The sequence below is a fragment of the Calidris pugnax genome, unplaced genomic scaffold (genome assembly GCF_001431845.1).
Source record: "Calidris pugnax isolate Ruff unplaced genomic scaffold, ASM143184v1 scaffold211, whole genome shotgun sequence".
NCBI lineage: Eukaryota > Metazoa > Chordata > Aves > Charadriiformes > Scolopacidae > Calidris > Calidris pugnax.
In genome coordinates this window covers 7,446,411-7,460,550 of record NW_015091083.1, presented here as the reverse complement: position 1 = coordinate 7,460,550, position 14,140 = coordinate 7,446,411, and positions in this window count along the sequence as shown.

Sequence of the window (14,140 nt, the reverse complement as noted above, 5' to 3'; positions counted from 1 at the left end):
TATTATTTATTATTATATATATTATATTAATTTTTGTAATGATACTCTGCATCTATACTTCATAAAAGGCTCAACTCCCCTATCCTTGCCTTGTTTGTATTACCTTCTAAAAGCTCTTCTTTCTTCACATTATGGTTTTTTAATCTTGTGAAAGTTGTCTCAGCATGATATAAATCTCACACATATAAACTGTTCCTGTTAATGTTCAAAAAACGAAATGCAGCTAAATAAGTCAATGGTGATTATCTAACTACCTGCAGCATAATAAATAAACAAACTACAGGACTTTTTTTTTATATAAGAAGTTTATTTTACCTACAAGAGGGTGAAGGTGAATGTGAATGTTAGGTAAATTCTGGGATTGGAGAAGACCACACATTCTCATTCATTAAAAAAATACCACATTCATTCAATATCAAGCAGCTGGCATTATTGACAGTAGATTCCTTTTAAGGTCAAAATGATGTATCTTTCTCCTCTCCTACTTTTTAATGATGTCTGGGATTTCAAAAGAACCTATGGGATTTAACAAGAATTTCCCTTTAAAGGGCAGTTGATTTGGGAGTCTAACTCTTCTAGGTTCTTTCAAAAATACAAGCTGTTATTAATAAACTATCATCCGATGCCTGCAACATTACATCAGACTTCAGTTTTTTTAAGTCCAGGAGACCATATGGGTAGTGTATTCTCAAACACTTCTGGTAACTTCTAACTATCTTACCAAATATTAAGTTAATTTGTTTAGGAGTGAGAGCTTACTGGTACTTTGCCATTCATTCTATGAGCTTAGGCAAAGAGACAACATTCGTTATTTATCGAACTGCTTTATTGAACTACTAAGCACTGTTTTAATAATTTGATTGAACTATAAAGGTATTTTTTATAAGGAGATTTAATTGATTTCAGTATATCTATTTGTACATATCTAGAGGATTAGGAGGAAAAACCCTACATGGTAAGTAAGTAGGGGTCATATCACCTCACTTAAAATGTTTTCCATTGGTAATTAGGGAATCACGATAGTTTGGAGACACTAAAAAATGTCTTCATAATTAAAGCTGTGCTAATATTAAACCCTTATGAAAACATGTTTTAAGCCCCTCGTATCACTTTTCTATGTGAAACTGCTTTCACCAGGATGTAGCTAGATTTATTGTGGAGACAAAGCAGAAAATGTTTCAAGAAAATATGTTAAAAAATTTTGCAGTTAAAACATGTTCAGCAGCGTTTCAGGATTAATGCTTCAAGTGTATGCCTTATGCTTTAGAAGGATGATTCTTGAAATAATATCTTGATAATTAAAGAAGAAAAAAATCCTGACCTTATTAGATTTCTTAGATTAGATCTTATGGACAACAGTTGTGAATTCAGTGTCGTCTTCTGTATGATGTTACTGTGATTGAGGTAATTATTTTGTTGAGACAGGTCCTGCAAATGTTTCCTAGCTGTGATTGCTACCAAATCCTAGATGCCTGCTGCCTCCTAGAATAAACATATGGTAGGAAAGCTGCTGGTGGAAATTTTGTTTTATATTCAGTGTAACAGGGTAACAATGGTAACAGTTGCCACTGTTCAAAGGGAAATGACTGATTCAAAACAAAACCTTAACCTGGCAACCTGTCAGAGCGAGACAAGCAGTGATGCCAGTCAAAACAGCAAAGGCTGTACTGTTCCTCCTCCCTCAGTCTTTCTCCTGCTATGAAAGGCTGTATTATGTTTACAGTGTTTATTTTATCTCTGAACCTTTTGCTGATGCAGTGCCTCATTGCTTTTTTATAGTCATTTCCTGCTCTTAGGTGGAATGCTTTAAGAAATTGTCAGTCTGTTTTGACTGTTGCTGTTGTGCCTGTGTTGCACTCTGATGCCCAGACTTTTACTGTCTGGTGCTGAAAGCTTCTGCTTTGACTGAACCTGGAGAAGCTGCTCCAAGAGAGGGGTGGGATCTGATGGCACCGTGTCAGGAGCAGGTTCGAGAAGGACCTGTGAGAGCCCAACAGCTGCAGGGTAAACTCTGGCAAGGCATCTGACAACATCTGGCGGCATCTGGTGAGGCATCTGACAAAAGCCCTCTCATTCTCTCTAATGTACTAGGTCAAATGGGGACAGAGGGAGTTTTTGTGTTGGGGCAGGGTGGGACTGCACACCAGCAGCTGAGTTCTTGAGTAAGGCTTTTATAGTCCAGCAGTTTGGGCACTCAGATCGTGTTATGTGTCAGAGGGAGAACTAGCCAGGTGCCACCCTGGGGCACCTCAGGTTTGGGGCTGAGCAGCAGCTGACCAATGCCATACTCTGCAATCTAAGAGTGGAGCAGTAACTTGAAAATCAATTTTATCGATAGCTCTTGTGAAGAAGGTGGGTCACCTCATGATGATACTACTTGCTGAGTGTAGACTGGATGTTGCCTTTAATTCTGAGGAGATCCTGGACTGTAGTAGTCAGCTGCTGTCACCGAAAGAGCATCCTGCACTGCAGTGTGCTCAGTATAACACCTCAGCAGTGACTATAGCCCAGAGCACCATTAAATAGAGATGAGCACTGGTCAGATTGTCAAGCAATATCTCTTTAAAAAAAAGGGTTTTCCACATTTGTAGAGCACTAAGCAAACTGATTACCCAAAGAGAAGCCAAAAGTTCCCAAATAACCTTCTCAAGCCAGGAAGAAACTTAGCCAAAATGCACGTAAATCCAAAGGCCTGACCTTCCCCTACCACCTCCCATACCTTGGTGAGTGACTTTGGCCGAGAATGAAGCAGAGAAACATTGGCATTTCCTCTGTCAAAATATTATTCTGCCCCCATGGATGTAGACAGTCTTTTCAAAATATATTTGATTTTTATCTGCAAAGCAACAAGAAAATTTCCTCACAAGAGGAAAGTTTAAAATCAACTACTAAGAAAAACAGCTTGTTTTAGCGAGACTATTTACAAATCCAAACAGATCTGGTTGGCCAGAATACCAAGATGGACGTAAATAAATATTTCTCATGCAGCTTCAAGGTTACAGATTTAATGTCCTCCTGCCTCATTTGGTGAGTTTTGGTGTGTCCTTTGCTGCTACTGTTATCTTCCGGTCCAATGCATTTGATTGCTATGGACTGACTATAAATCTGGATGGTCTGTGCAATGGAATTACACAGCTTCATTTGCAGCTGAAAATTTTTGCTTCATGCCACAAGAGTCCTGGGGTTACTTCCCTCCAGCACCAGCCTTCTTGCACCCACCTTAAGGCAGCCTTTTTCCCTATGTAAGCTTTACTCTAACAGCTAGAAAGGCTTTTCATAACATCTAAATTAAGTCTTCTGTTACACATGAAGCTGATTACTTCTTGCCATCCTTTGATGGAAACAGGATAAGTGATGACTTTAAAAATTTTAAAGTCAACATTGGCTGATGTTTATCATTCTGTTTTCAGTCTTCTGTTTTTCCTGATAGGTCACATTTCATAAATTTCCCCTTGTTCTTTGTTCTCCTCAGGACACTTTCCAGTTTACCACATCTTTCTTAAAATTGAGAGACAAAAATAGATGTAGCAGAGGCTTTACCAGTCATTAGTAGAGTGGGATAATTTCCTTCCATGTTTTATGTAGAGCTTTCTTTTTAAAAAACACAGAATTATATTATTCTGTTTTGAAACCTTCATCTGTAGTTGACTCATATTCGGTCTGTGATCCAGCTTACCCAGTCCTTTCTTTTCCAGCCTTCCCTTTTTGTTACTGTATATTTGAGTTTCTCTTCTAATGCAGAACTTTGCACTATATAAAATTTCATCTGAATGATTTAATTCCCTTTTTTCCCCCCAATGATTTATCACACTTACATTGAATCTTCTCTTTCAAATTGCTTGCAGTCTCTTCAACTTCTTTGCTTTGCCCAGGTTTTAGGACTATTTCCTGTTCCATCGAGTTATTAATGACTTCAACTGTGCTGAGACCTTCTCAGGCATATTATTCTAGTTTGAAAATGAGCTATTGGCAGTTGCTTTTTTCCACACAGTTGTATACCTGTCTTATAGCAATGATGTCTAGATAATGTTTCTTCTACTTTTCTTAGTGAAAAAAATATTTTTCATAGAATAGAAGTTACTTTTATTTCTCTACCTTTATCTTTGTTTATTTTTTTTTTTTTTCTTGAGTATAATTATTCTAAAATATTTTAAAATTGTTCTTCTCATTTTACTCGTCTGGTTTTCAAGCATCTTCAGCTTCCTGGATCAAATTCTTCAGTTGGTGGTTAATCTAGTTCAACTATAACACAATTCCTTATCTGGTGAATAAGACTCCTGGTTGGTGTTTGTTCTTTACACACTGACAAGCCAAGGGAACACTTTGTACAAAATGAAGTGTGTTGCTTCTAATAGTACGTGCCTGTCTGTCACAATATCTTCCTGTGCTCGTTGAATTAGGACTATATAATTTTGGCTGGTTTACAGTATTTTTTTAATTGCATTTCCTTCATCTGATGTTTTTCGTTGCTTACTTGCTGTTCCTTAAAGCCTAGCACTTGAACTACTTATTTTTAAAATGGCCACTGTAGATTGAAATGTTTAGACTTACATCTTTAACAGAATAGCCCCTGGATTTTCCTTGATACATTCAGCATTTATTTATTTATTTGTTTATTTTTATATCTACTTATTTAATCTAGTCACCTTTGATAAGATGGAGCTGATACTGTATTTCTACCCTCGCAACAGCAAAGTTTCAGATTTTAGTAAAAGTTCCACAAGAAAAGTGTGATATTAAAATAAGTTTGATACAGAGGGATCTATTTGTTGCTAATTTTTGTAAATTTTATTTTCCCTGGTTCCATTTAAGCTTCTGGATAAACAGCCATTGACTTCAGTAGTGCTAGAGTATTTCTCAGTTCTGGAGATACATGTAGTAATTTTTGTGGTACTTTTGTAGAGTAAGGCATTACTGTGTAAGGGTTCGAATAACAGGATAGGGGTGTTGATATAAATACAATTATACACAGATGCCATAATGCATAGTATTTTTTTCAGCTCCTAATTTTAACCAAGTTTTCTAATACAGTGAAAAATATTTCCTCAGTGGTTGCATTAATAACTCAGTGCAAATGCACTTGGACATAAGACAATGCTCTCTGCTGGATAATTTTGTTCTATAGTATGTCTTCCTCAAATAAGATTTAATGAGAAGAACCATCATACTATAGTGAAAATAAATCCACTGTCTGCTATGTGTTCTACTTTTTATTCTTTCAAGAGAATACTGTATTTCAAGAAATACTGTATTATCTTAATGATATAATATTATATGAACTGAAAGTTGCTCATTCAGTTCAAAGCAACCCGTGTAGCAGACATTAAAAATCATGAATCAAGTTAGTCTCAATATAAATATGAGTGTTTCTCCTAACATATTATTATTTAATTTTACTTGCATTCTGATTTTTAATTAAAACACATTATTTTCATTTTGTGAAACTTGTTTCCCAGTTATGAAAGCTAGAGATTTAGTTATTTTATTTTAAATGAAATTTTCTGTTCTTTAGAAACCACAGGACTCTTAAGAGCTGAAGATTGAAGGAAAACATGAAACGTTTGTGGATCATTCCATAGCGATAATAGTTTCTTCAATTATTATTTCAGTGTCAAGTTTCCTGGTAGTAAATGCTTGCATTTTCTGAAACTAATACCTGTTTGGTCTTTGTGTTTTACTTTTGTGCCTGCAACTCAGTCTTTATTTGATTTTGAACAGTCTTTATATCCCTTGAATATAAAAAGGTCTAGACAAAATCAAATGAACCATATTTGTGAGTTATACCAGGCACTGAATAGGTAAGGGGTCACTCCTGTTGAAAATATCATAAATCTTTAATGATGTCTTATGGTTTGAAAAATAACGCTTTTTTCCATATTCACTATTTATTGAGTTAGTTGAGATTGCTGCTTTCCAGCAAAATAGTGTTATATCAGCTCTGTAGTAGGTCATCTGTACTGATGAATCTAGTTCACTAGATGTACTTGAATAGGACAAAGGAATTCAAAGAGTTAATACTACTAAATTCTGTGTGTCATAGTCTTTAAAGCAGCTCAGTCTCAAACTGCAGTCCAAATTAGACACTCCTGCTTGCTTGCAACATTTCGTATCAGTTTCAAAAATCTTGTGCTGACAATATCCATACTCTGTAATAAATATCTCCTTCTTCAAAAATTTATAATACCCTTTTCTGTCCAGAACAGCCCATTATTTCAATGGTGTCATATCACTTGTTTTTTTTTAAGCTGCCTTAATTGTTTTTACTTTAAGAAGTATTGTTAGGTTAAGTGGTTTCTTCAGACTACATTTATTTTCTTTGATATGTGACATTATCCTAATGATAGCCTCTGTGTTGAGGTCCTGTGTTTGACTAAGTGATTTTGCTGAAACTGGGAGCTAAGATCAGACAAGGTTTCTTCTCAAACCATAATTCTAGTAATTCAGTCTGTTTGTATGATGTGTATTGGCAGAACAGAATGAGTAATTTTGCAATGAATAATTTATTTGATAAATCTAGATTCTTAGTTTACTTCAGTATAAGATCAAAGCAGTTAATTTGAATTATTCCTTATTCAGATTTAACAAATCTTTATAATCACAAAATTACTTTAAAATTGATTGATACTGATAATTTCCCTGGGCATATTGACTCAGATAAATTTGAAACTGGAGTTTAACTGTAATTGGTTCGTTGCTGGTAAACACAATTTCTGCTACCAAATTGGATAAACTTTTGAGTGCCTGGCACTATTTTTCATCATGTAGTTTTAAAATATGGTTCCTATGAATACTTGTGCATCAGTTTAGAAGCTCACTTATATGTAGTGTTTGTACCATGTGATTCCTTGGGTGTTCATGGGAAGCACATACTAACAATATTTGAGCACATTCAAGGACAATTTGTTTAAAAATATACATGAAGAAAAAGAGACTATCGAGTTTACATTTTGTAGCTGAGGTTATAAATTATGTCATTTATAGCTTCATCCTGTTCCAATTCAAATCTACTCACTTCAGTGGAGGAAGGCTTTGTACCAAGTGCAGAATTGGTTGGGAATGTGGAAAGGTCTGACACAGCTTTCTGCTCTCCCAGCAGATGCGATACTGGCTGAACCTCTTGGCCGTGGTTCTTCCCCTCAGTCCCACTGCTTTGTGCTGCATCAGTGGAAAACTGACTGTCTGAGAGCGTGAGGCATCCCTGTAGCAGCTCTGTGCTTCTTCCATGGTCTGCAGCTTAAGGAGGTTAATAAAAAACCTTGGTGTCCCCAGAATTGGGTGGCAATTTACTGGAATTGCTAGGATTTGCTTCCCATGAAGACAAATAAAAATGACATCTGTGTTTCCAGCATTTGCCTGTAGTTCACCAGAAGAAGGTGTGAACGTTTAAGGTCACGACAACATCTGTCTGTCATGCCAGGAAGACAATAGGGCTTGAATTCTTGGCTCTGAGAATTTGTTAGCTGTAATTAGATTGCCGAGAGGGATTTTTATTCCTGCGGAGTTCACTTTCCGAAGTAAACACTGTATATAGGAATTGCTATCTGGAAAAGTTAAAAGTGCAATTCAGTCTTCAGCTTTTCAGATGCAGATCAAATGAGAAGCTCTTCAGAGCTTAGTGAATAGAAAAGGGTAAGTGCAGGACCTCTAAAATATTATGCTAGAAAAAATATTCCTGAAGAAAAGAACAGATTTCCATCTAAACACGTAATGTGAGGCTGCACCTTTTCATAGTATTGATGAGAACATTGGAATTGCTTCCAACAAGAAAAAAAAGGGTAATTTTGGGGGTCATTGCAGGTTTATTTAGGGTAAGGCAGACTTAACTAAAGCCCAGTTAAAACTTCAATGTTAGTAAGGGAAAATATTCAAACACATTTTTTTGTGGTTATTTTAAGAATTTCACCTGAGTTTTTCAGACCTCACCACCCCTCTCATTATTGTTAGTATCCTGATGAAAATGTGTTTTCAATCTCCGGCATTCCAACATTATAAGTAAATAATTCTGTCCTTGAACCATAGTGCAGATTAATTACTAGCTGGAAAGTGTTCCTCTTGAACAGAGAATATGAAAGTTTTTAACAAAGAGAATATTCATTAATCTTGTAACATGTTTTTTTTGGAAGACAGATATGTAATTCTGAGGGGAAAAACAGTAACAAGCTTTAGATAGAGGGCCAAATTTTCTCTATGCTTGTATATCGCATGTGTCCCAAACAAGATATTATAATAGCTGTGTGTCCTTGTAATGTCAAGTGCAATGTCTGCGTACTATGAAGCATAATATATTTATTCTAGATGTTAAAGCATTAAATGTGCGTTTTCAGACTGACCTGAACAGTTTTGTTTTAACAAGACACTTAAAAAAAAATATTAATTGCTAACAGTCTGAAGAAATTTCTTTTAAAAAAAAAGACAATAGAAATATGCAATAAAGTAGACAGGCATACATCACTTTAAGGGCTGTATAATTAAAATCTGTGTCTTCTCTGTCAGGAAGTTTAATCCATATAGGAGGTGGATAGATAAAAATAGATGTATATATGGGTACCTTTATTACAGTTTCTTCGATTTTTTTTTTACTCGGTGTGCTTTAGTTGTATTACTTCAACATTCATTGCAGCTGTGGCTTACTTGCAACACGAGGAATGTTACTCCAGAAGCATACCAGCTCTGAGGGTATGCTCTGGGTCCTCTTTAGCTTGCTTTATCCTTCAAATTCATATAAAGCAGTATGACTTGTGTGGTATTATATGTGTTTTCCTTTGGTCTGTAGAGTATCTGAGTCTGTTGTAGGTTGTAGGTGGCAAGCTTGGTTCATAACCTTTAATTTTAGAGCACGCCTTTGGTCTTAAGAATCCTTGGAGCAGTTTCTCATATCAGCAAAAATTATGAATGTTCCACAACTATTAATGAACTTCAGAAGAAAAGGCTACATAATAAAGTAAGTCTTATTGAATGAGTTTTCTGCTGACTTGCGGCCACCAGAAGAGCTATGTTTAGCACACCTTAGACCTCTGCTTTGGCTATTGAAGTACTTTTTTTGTGTGTGTGTCTGTGTACTCAGTGCAATAGGTACCTGGTTGTTATACTAGAGCTAACAGCAGAGTTCAGGGTCATGAGTGGTAGGAGAGCAGTGCAAGGATAGGAGCATTTTTGGACGCTATCATCAAAGAGTTGCAATAACCAAGCCTACATACTGCCCATTTACTGCCAGGTAACTCTTAAGTTAATGGGAGCAAATGCTTGAAATGAATTTCTTACTGCCATCTTGTGTCTAAAGACAAAATGGCAAGGAAATTTCTAGAGTTCCAAGTACTGATTTTATATTCAACATCAGAATAGTCCTCTTACTCCTCTTAATGCCAAAGGCTAGACAAAGGCCATTCCTAACACAAAAGTTTTTAAGGTTTGCCCTTGAGAAGAATGGGAAAGTGTAATTTATCTTTCGCGAGACATTCTGTGAACTTCCAGTGAGAAGTACTCAGTAGAGTTGCAGCTAAGGTGTTAAAAGTTGCTCTCCCCAAGCCTATTCCCAGCAGAATAGTTTTATGAGGTGCCAGAAGACATGCTTAATAACGCTACTTCCATGGTAGACAGGGTGGAGCCTGTGTTTGCAATATTGGTCTCCCTGTTAATTTTCTTCGTGAACCCAGACATAGTACACCTTGTAGCAGTGTCGTACCATGCTCCAGAAAGACCCCAAAGGGCTGTTTCCCAGTTGTGTATAATTTAATAGGAAAAATGTTGTAGCCTGCAATAGGATACTTTACAAGGTGGTCTGACTAACTTAGATGAAGATGACATTACATAAGTTTTTAGATTAATTTCCCCCACAGTCCTGTCATTCCACCTGTTCTTGCTCATGAGCCTTTACTTCCCTGTGGTCCCATTCTTATATCCAGCAAACACCATCCAATCTTTAACTCTTCCCCTTCGCAGCAGAACTGAAGTTTTTGGCTGATGGGAAGGGCTGTTACTCGGGGCTTCTCTACAGGGAAGCAGTGCCATTTCCATTTGTTTTCAGAATGTCATCAGCAAAGGACAAGTAGGAGTTGACTGCCACTGTAGCAGTTTTTGTGGCAGGAGGTGCTTGCAGTAGCTCTGAATTGTTGCCTAGTGCTTACTGCTGACTGTGATTACGATGAATTCCACCCCATACATCCATTTACTGCAACAGCTTTATTGCAGACACCTGAAGAGACCGTGACATACGTACTTATAATGTAATGAATGAAGACAGTGATTGTAAGAAAATGTTGAAGAAAGACAATGCAAAATCAGTTCACTTAAATAAGACGGTTGATGAGGAGAGATTTTCAAAGCAGAGGAAAGGGATGATCTTGCACTGAGAACAACCATCCACTGTGTTCTCTGTTCCATGGTAACCTTCACATCTAGATCATTCAGTTTTTCAACAAATGTTTGACTTTTTCTTTCCAAGCTGTACCTGACCCTTCATGAGTTTGTTTGCCAGTGAAGTGTTGGCCATGTCCTTTTGGGTTATTTTTTGTAGATCCACACTTATCCTGCTGTCTGCACACCCAAACCTCTTCAATCCTTATCTGATAGAGTCAGTGCAGTGTGAGAAATTGGTACACATATTCCACTTTCCTGTCAAGTGAACATCTTGGGGGTTCTTGGCTTGAATAAAATGTTCTGTGATATTCAAAGTCAAGTCAGTCAATGGAACTTAAAGTTTTTGGATTAAATCAGTGATAATTGAGGTCTGTTGACTTTAATGAATTTATGTCTGTATAGATAAGTGTTGGAATGATATAAGCCTACGTTCTGCAGGCTCTGGAAATGTTGGCGTAAACCACTGGAACAAACTACCCAGGAGAGAAGTGAATTCTCTCTCTCTTGACATTTCTAAATAAGACTAAATGCCTTTATGGAAGATATATTTTATTCAAACAGAGATTATATGGCTCGGTGCAAAAGTACCTGGATAAAACTCTGTGGTCTGTGTTATACAGTCAGATGTCTTTTTGGACTTCAAAATCTAGTGGTCTTCAAAGTTTTCTTTGTCTTCCATTTTGCAGTCTCATCTTGTTGGTTGTATTTGCTGCTTCTTAACTAAGGCTGTAGACTTCTGGAGAGCCAAAAGTCTACTCCTACTACTGGAGAGCCAAAAGTCTTTCTGGAAAATTGCCTGCAGAAGGACTGTAGAGAAGCTAGTAAGTGGTTGAGGGCTACCTTCCTGCTGACAGTAATGCTGAATAGTTATTGACATATTGAAGCACTGAAATGAGAAGTCATTCTCAAAAGAATGTGGAAATCACTGCAACATGCTTAAGGAATATTTAATTATAAGTGATATAGCAGACAATGTTCATTAGACATGGACCATCCTTAGGGTTCAGTGCTAACATGGTTTGAGGTGACTTTCAAGTTCTTCTCAAAAGCTATGATTTTAGTTTTTTTTTTTTTTTTTCAGTTTCAGTTAAAACTCTGTGGTCTGTGTTATACAGTCAGATGTCTTTTTGGACTTCAAAATCTAGTGGTCTTCAAAGTTTTCTTTGTCTTCCATTTTGCAGTCTCATCTTGTTGGTTGTATTTGCTGCTTCTTAACTAAGGCTGTAGACTTCTGGAGAGCCAAAAGTCTACTCCTACTACTGGAGAGCCAAAAGTCTTTCTGGAAAATTGCCTGCAGAAGGACTGTAGAGAAGCTAGTAAGTGGTTGAGGGCTACCTTCCTGCTGACAGTAATGCTGAATAGTTATTGACATATTGAAGCACTGAAATGAGAAGTCATTCTCAAAAGAATGTGGAAATCACTGCAACATGCTTAAGGAATATTTAATTATAAGTGATATAGCAGACAATGTTCATTAGACATGGACCATCCTTAGGGTTCAGTGCTAACATGGTTTGAGGTGACTTTCAAGTTCTTCTCAAAAGCTATGATTTTAGTTTTTTTTTTTTTTTTTGCAGTTTCAGTCACGCATTGCAGTAATTTTTGGTTCTGAGTTTATAACTTGTCCTTGCAACACTGAACTCTGGATATTCATATATCTTTTAGAGATGAAACTGAGCTGCTGGCACAGAAGAAAACAGTTTCCTGAAAGAAATGTTTGGACTTAACATCCATCCTCACACTGGATCAGTTTAGCGTTGGCAAGAATCCATTTGTAATCAATCTGCTAACAAAAGAGTGATAGAGTGGCTACTTTCCTTGAGTTAAATAACTGAAACTACGTCTTGGGGTCAGTCTTTGGTGCATATGTATCAATCTGTAAATAGAGTTGGCCATATTTCTGCACGGATTTATTTCAACAAATGTACAGTTTTCTTTGCAGATCTACATACAATCTGAGGGGAAAGGAATGGGAAGCTTTAAATTTCAACTGACCTTTAGGAAAGATTATGTCATGTAGGATAGGGATAATTTAAATATTCCAGAAATGTACTAGCTATGGATGCACTTTCTCATGAAAGATTGGAATGGAGTACAAATAGAGACAACTAGATGTCCTAGAGCATATATTCTTCCCTGATACCATTTCAGGATGGTGAGATAAAGGCTTTGCTAATGTAATGATTAGATGTGCCCTCTTTCATGAGAGAGCGCAAAATCCTAAATGTTTGTACTGAACTACAGGAGCTGTTATTATTAGCTGTTAACATATCTCAGAAAAAAACCCAGTGACCTAGGAGGAACCAGAATATGCTAAACAACAGTTTTTTAAAATGAGTACTTAATAAAAGCGGTTTCCATAGGAACTCAAATCCATGAGAACTGACAAGGTTTTTTAGGGACATTATGACTGGCGTATAATAGCAATAATAATAGTTCTTGTATCATCCTTATGTATGCTGTGTGTGTTTTGATTTCCTGATATTAATTTTCAGAATAAAACCTGGACTGTATTTTTTAATTTCAAACATGCCTCTTTATACCACCCCCATAACTTTCTTCAAATTCATTCTTATTATTTACAGGAAATTTACTTTAAAAGAAGTATGGAATGAAGAGTTTGGGATTTGCTTGTACCATCAAGAAATCTTCTTGTTGCAGATTCCAGCTTGAATCCAGGCCAGACCAACAGAGGAAGTCTTTTAGAGCTGGTAAGAAAATGTCTGATGTGGTGATAAGAAATTGGACACGTGGATGGAACCATGATCACCCTCCAGTATGTTTTTTAATCACTTGTTACTGATCAGAGCCAGGGGCCACTTGACATCATCTCAGTGTCTGGTTCCTGCTCGTGATGGATTGCTCCTGACATCCAGGTTGTACTCAGTAACCTGGCAATAACTCTTCAACTGAGTTGAACAGGGCTGTACCTGTGTTTAATTACCTGTTCGTAACCTTGTTAGCAGCCTCATTTCTAAGTCCATGTACAATCAGGATGTCATTTTTTTGCTTCTGTGTTTCCATTCATCTGGACTGCTTTCATTTGTTTTATTATTCCTCTACTCATTCCTGGCTAAGATACAGTATTCTGTAACTTACAATGGTGCTGATTGCTTTGATGAATCTGAGGCAGAAAGGAGTGAGAAAGCCCTTACAGGTTGTCCAACATGCTAGGAGATGGACTGATCCACCTTCAGTATTGGGAACTGCTCTGGAATTCAACTTCAGAGATCTTCTGGTCCAGCCAAGCTTCTGGCAAGGATAAGTGTCCCCATCTTACCTGCCTGAAATTTCTCCTCCCTCTCCCCTTAGCTACGCAGATGGCTGTATCTGGGCTATGTATGTGTATTAGTCTATAGTGTTGTTTTACTCAATGATGAATTTAAGGAATGCATAAAGATCACTTGTATGTCTGCCCTTCTGCAACAGTGCAGGAAGTACTATATTATTCTTCAGATATGGAGCTGTATGTGCTTACACAACTTGCAAAACAGTTCTTTAACAGAAGTGATTCTCAAATATAATTCCAAAGTCCTTGCCTCCTAATGGTGTAGATTTCCTCTGAGACTTCCCCTTAAAGAGAAATCCTTTGGTTTGTCAGCGTGACAGACCCATTTAATAATAAAAGCCACTGGAAATAAACATCATGTAGTTTATTGGCATTTCTACACATTGAACTGTAGGGGGAGGTAAGGTCAGATGTTGAATATACAAGGCAACAATTGACAAAGTAATGTACAGCATTTGTTTGGTGTCCAGCCAAGGATTTGCAGTGCTTTTAAAA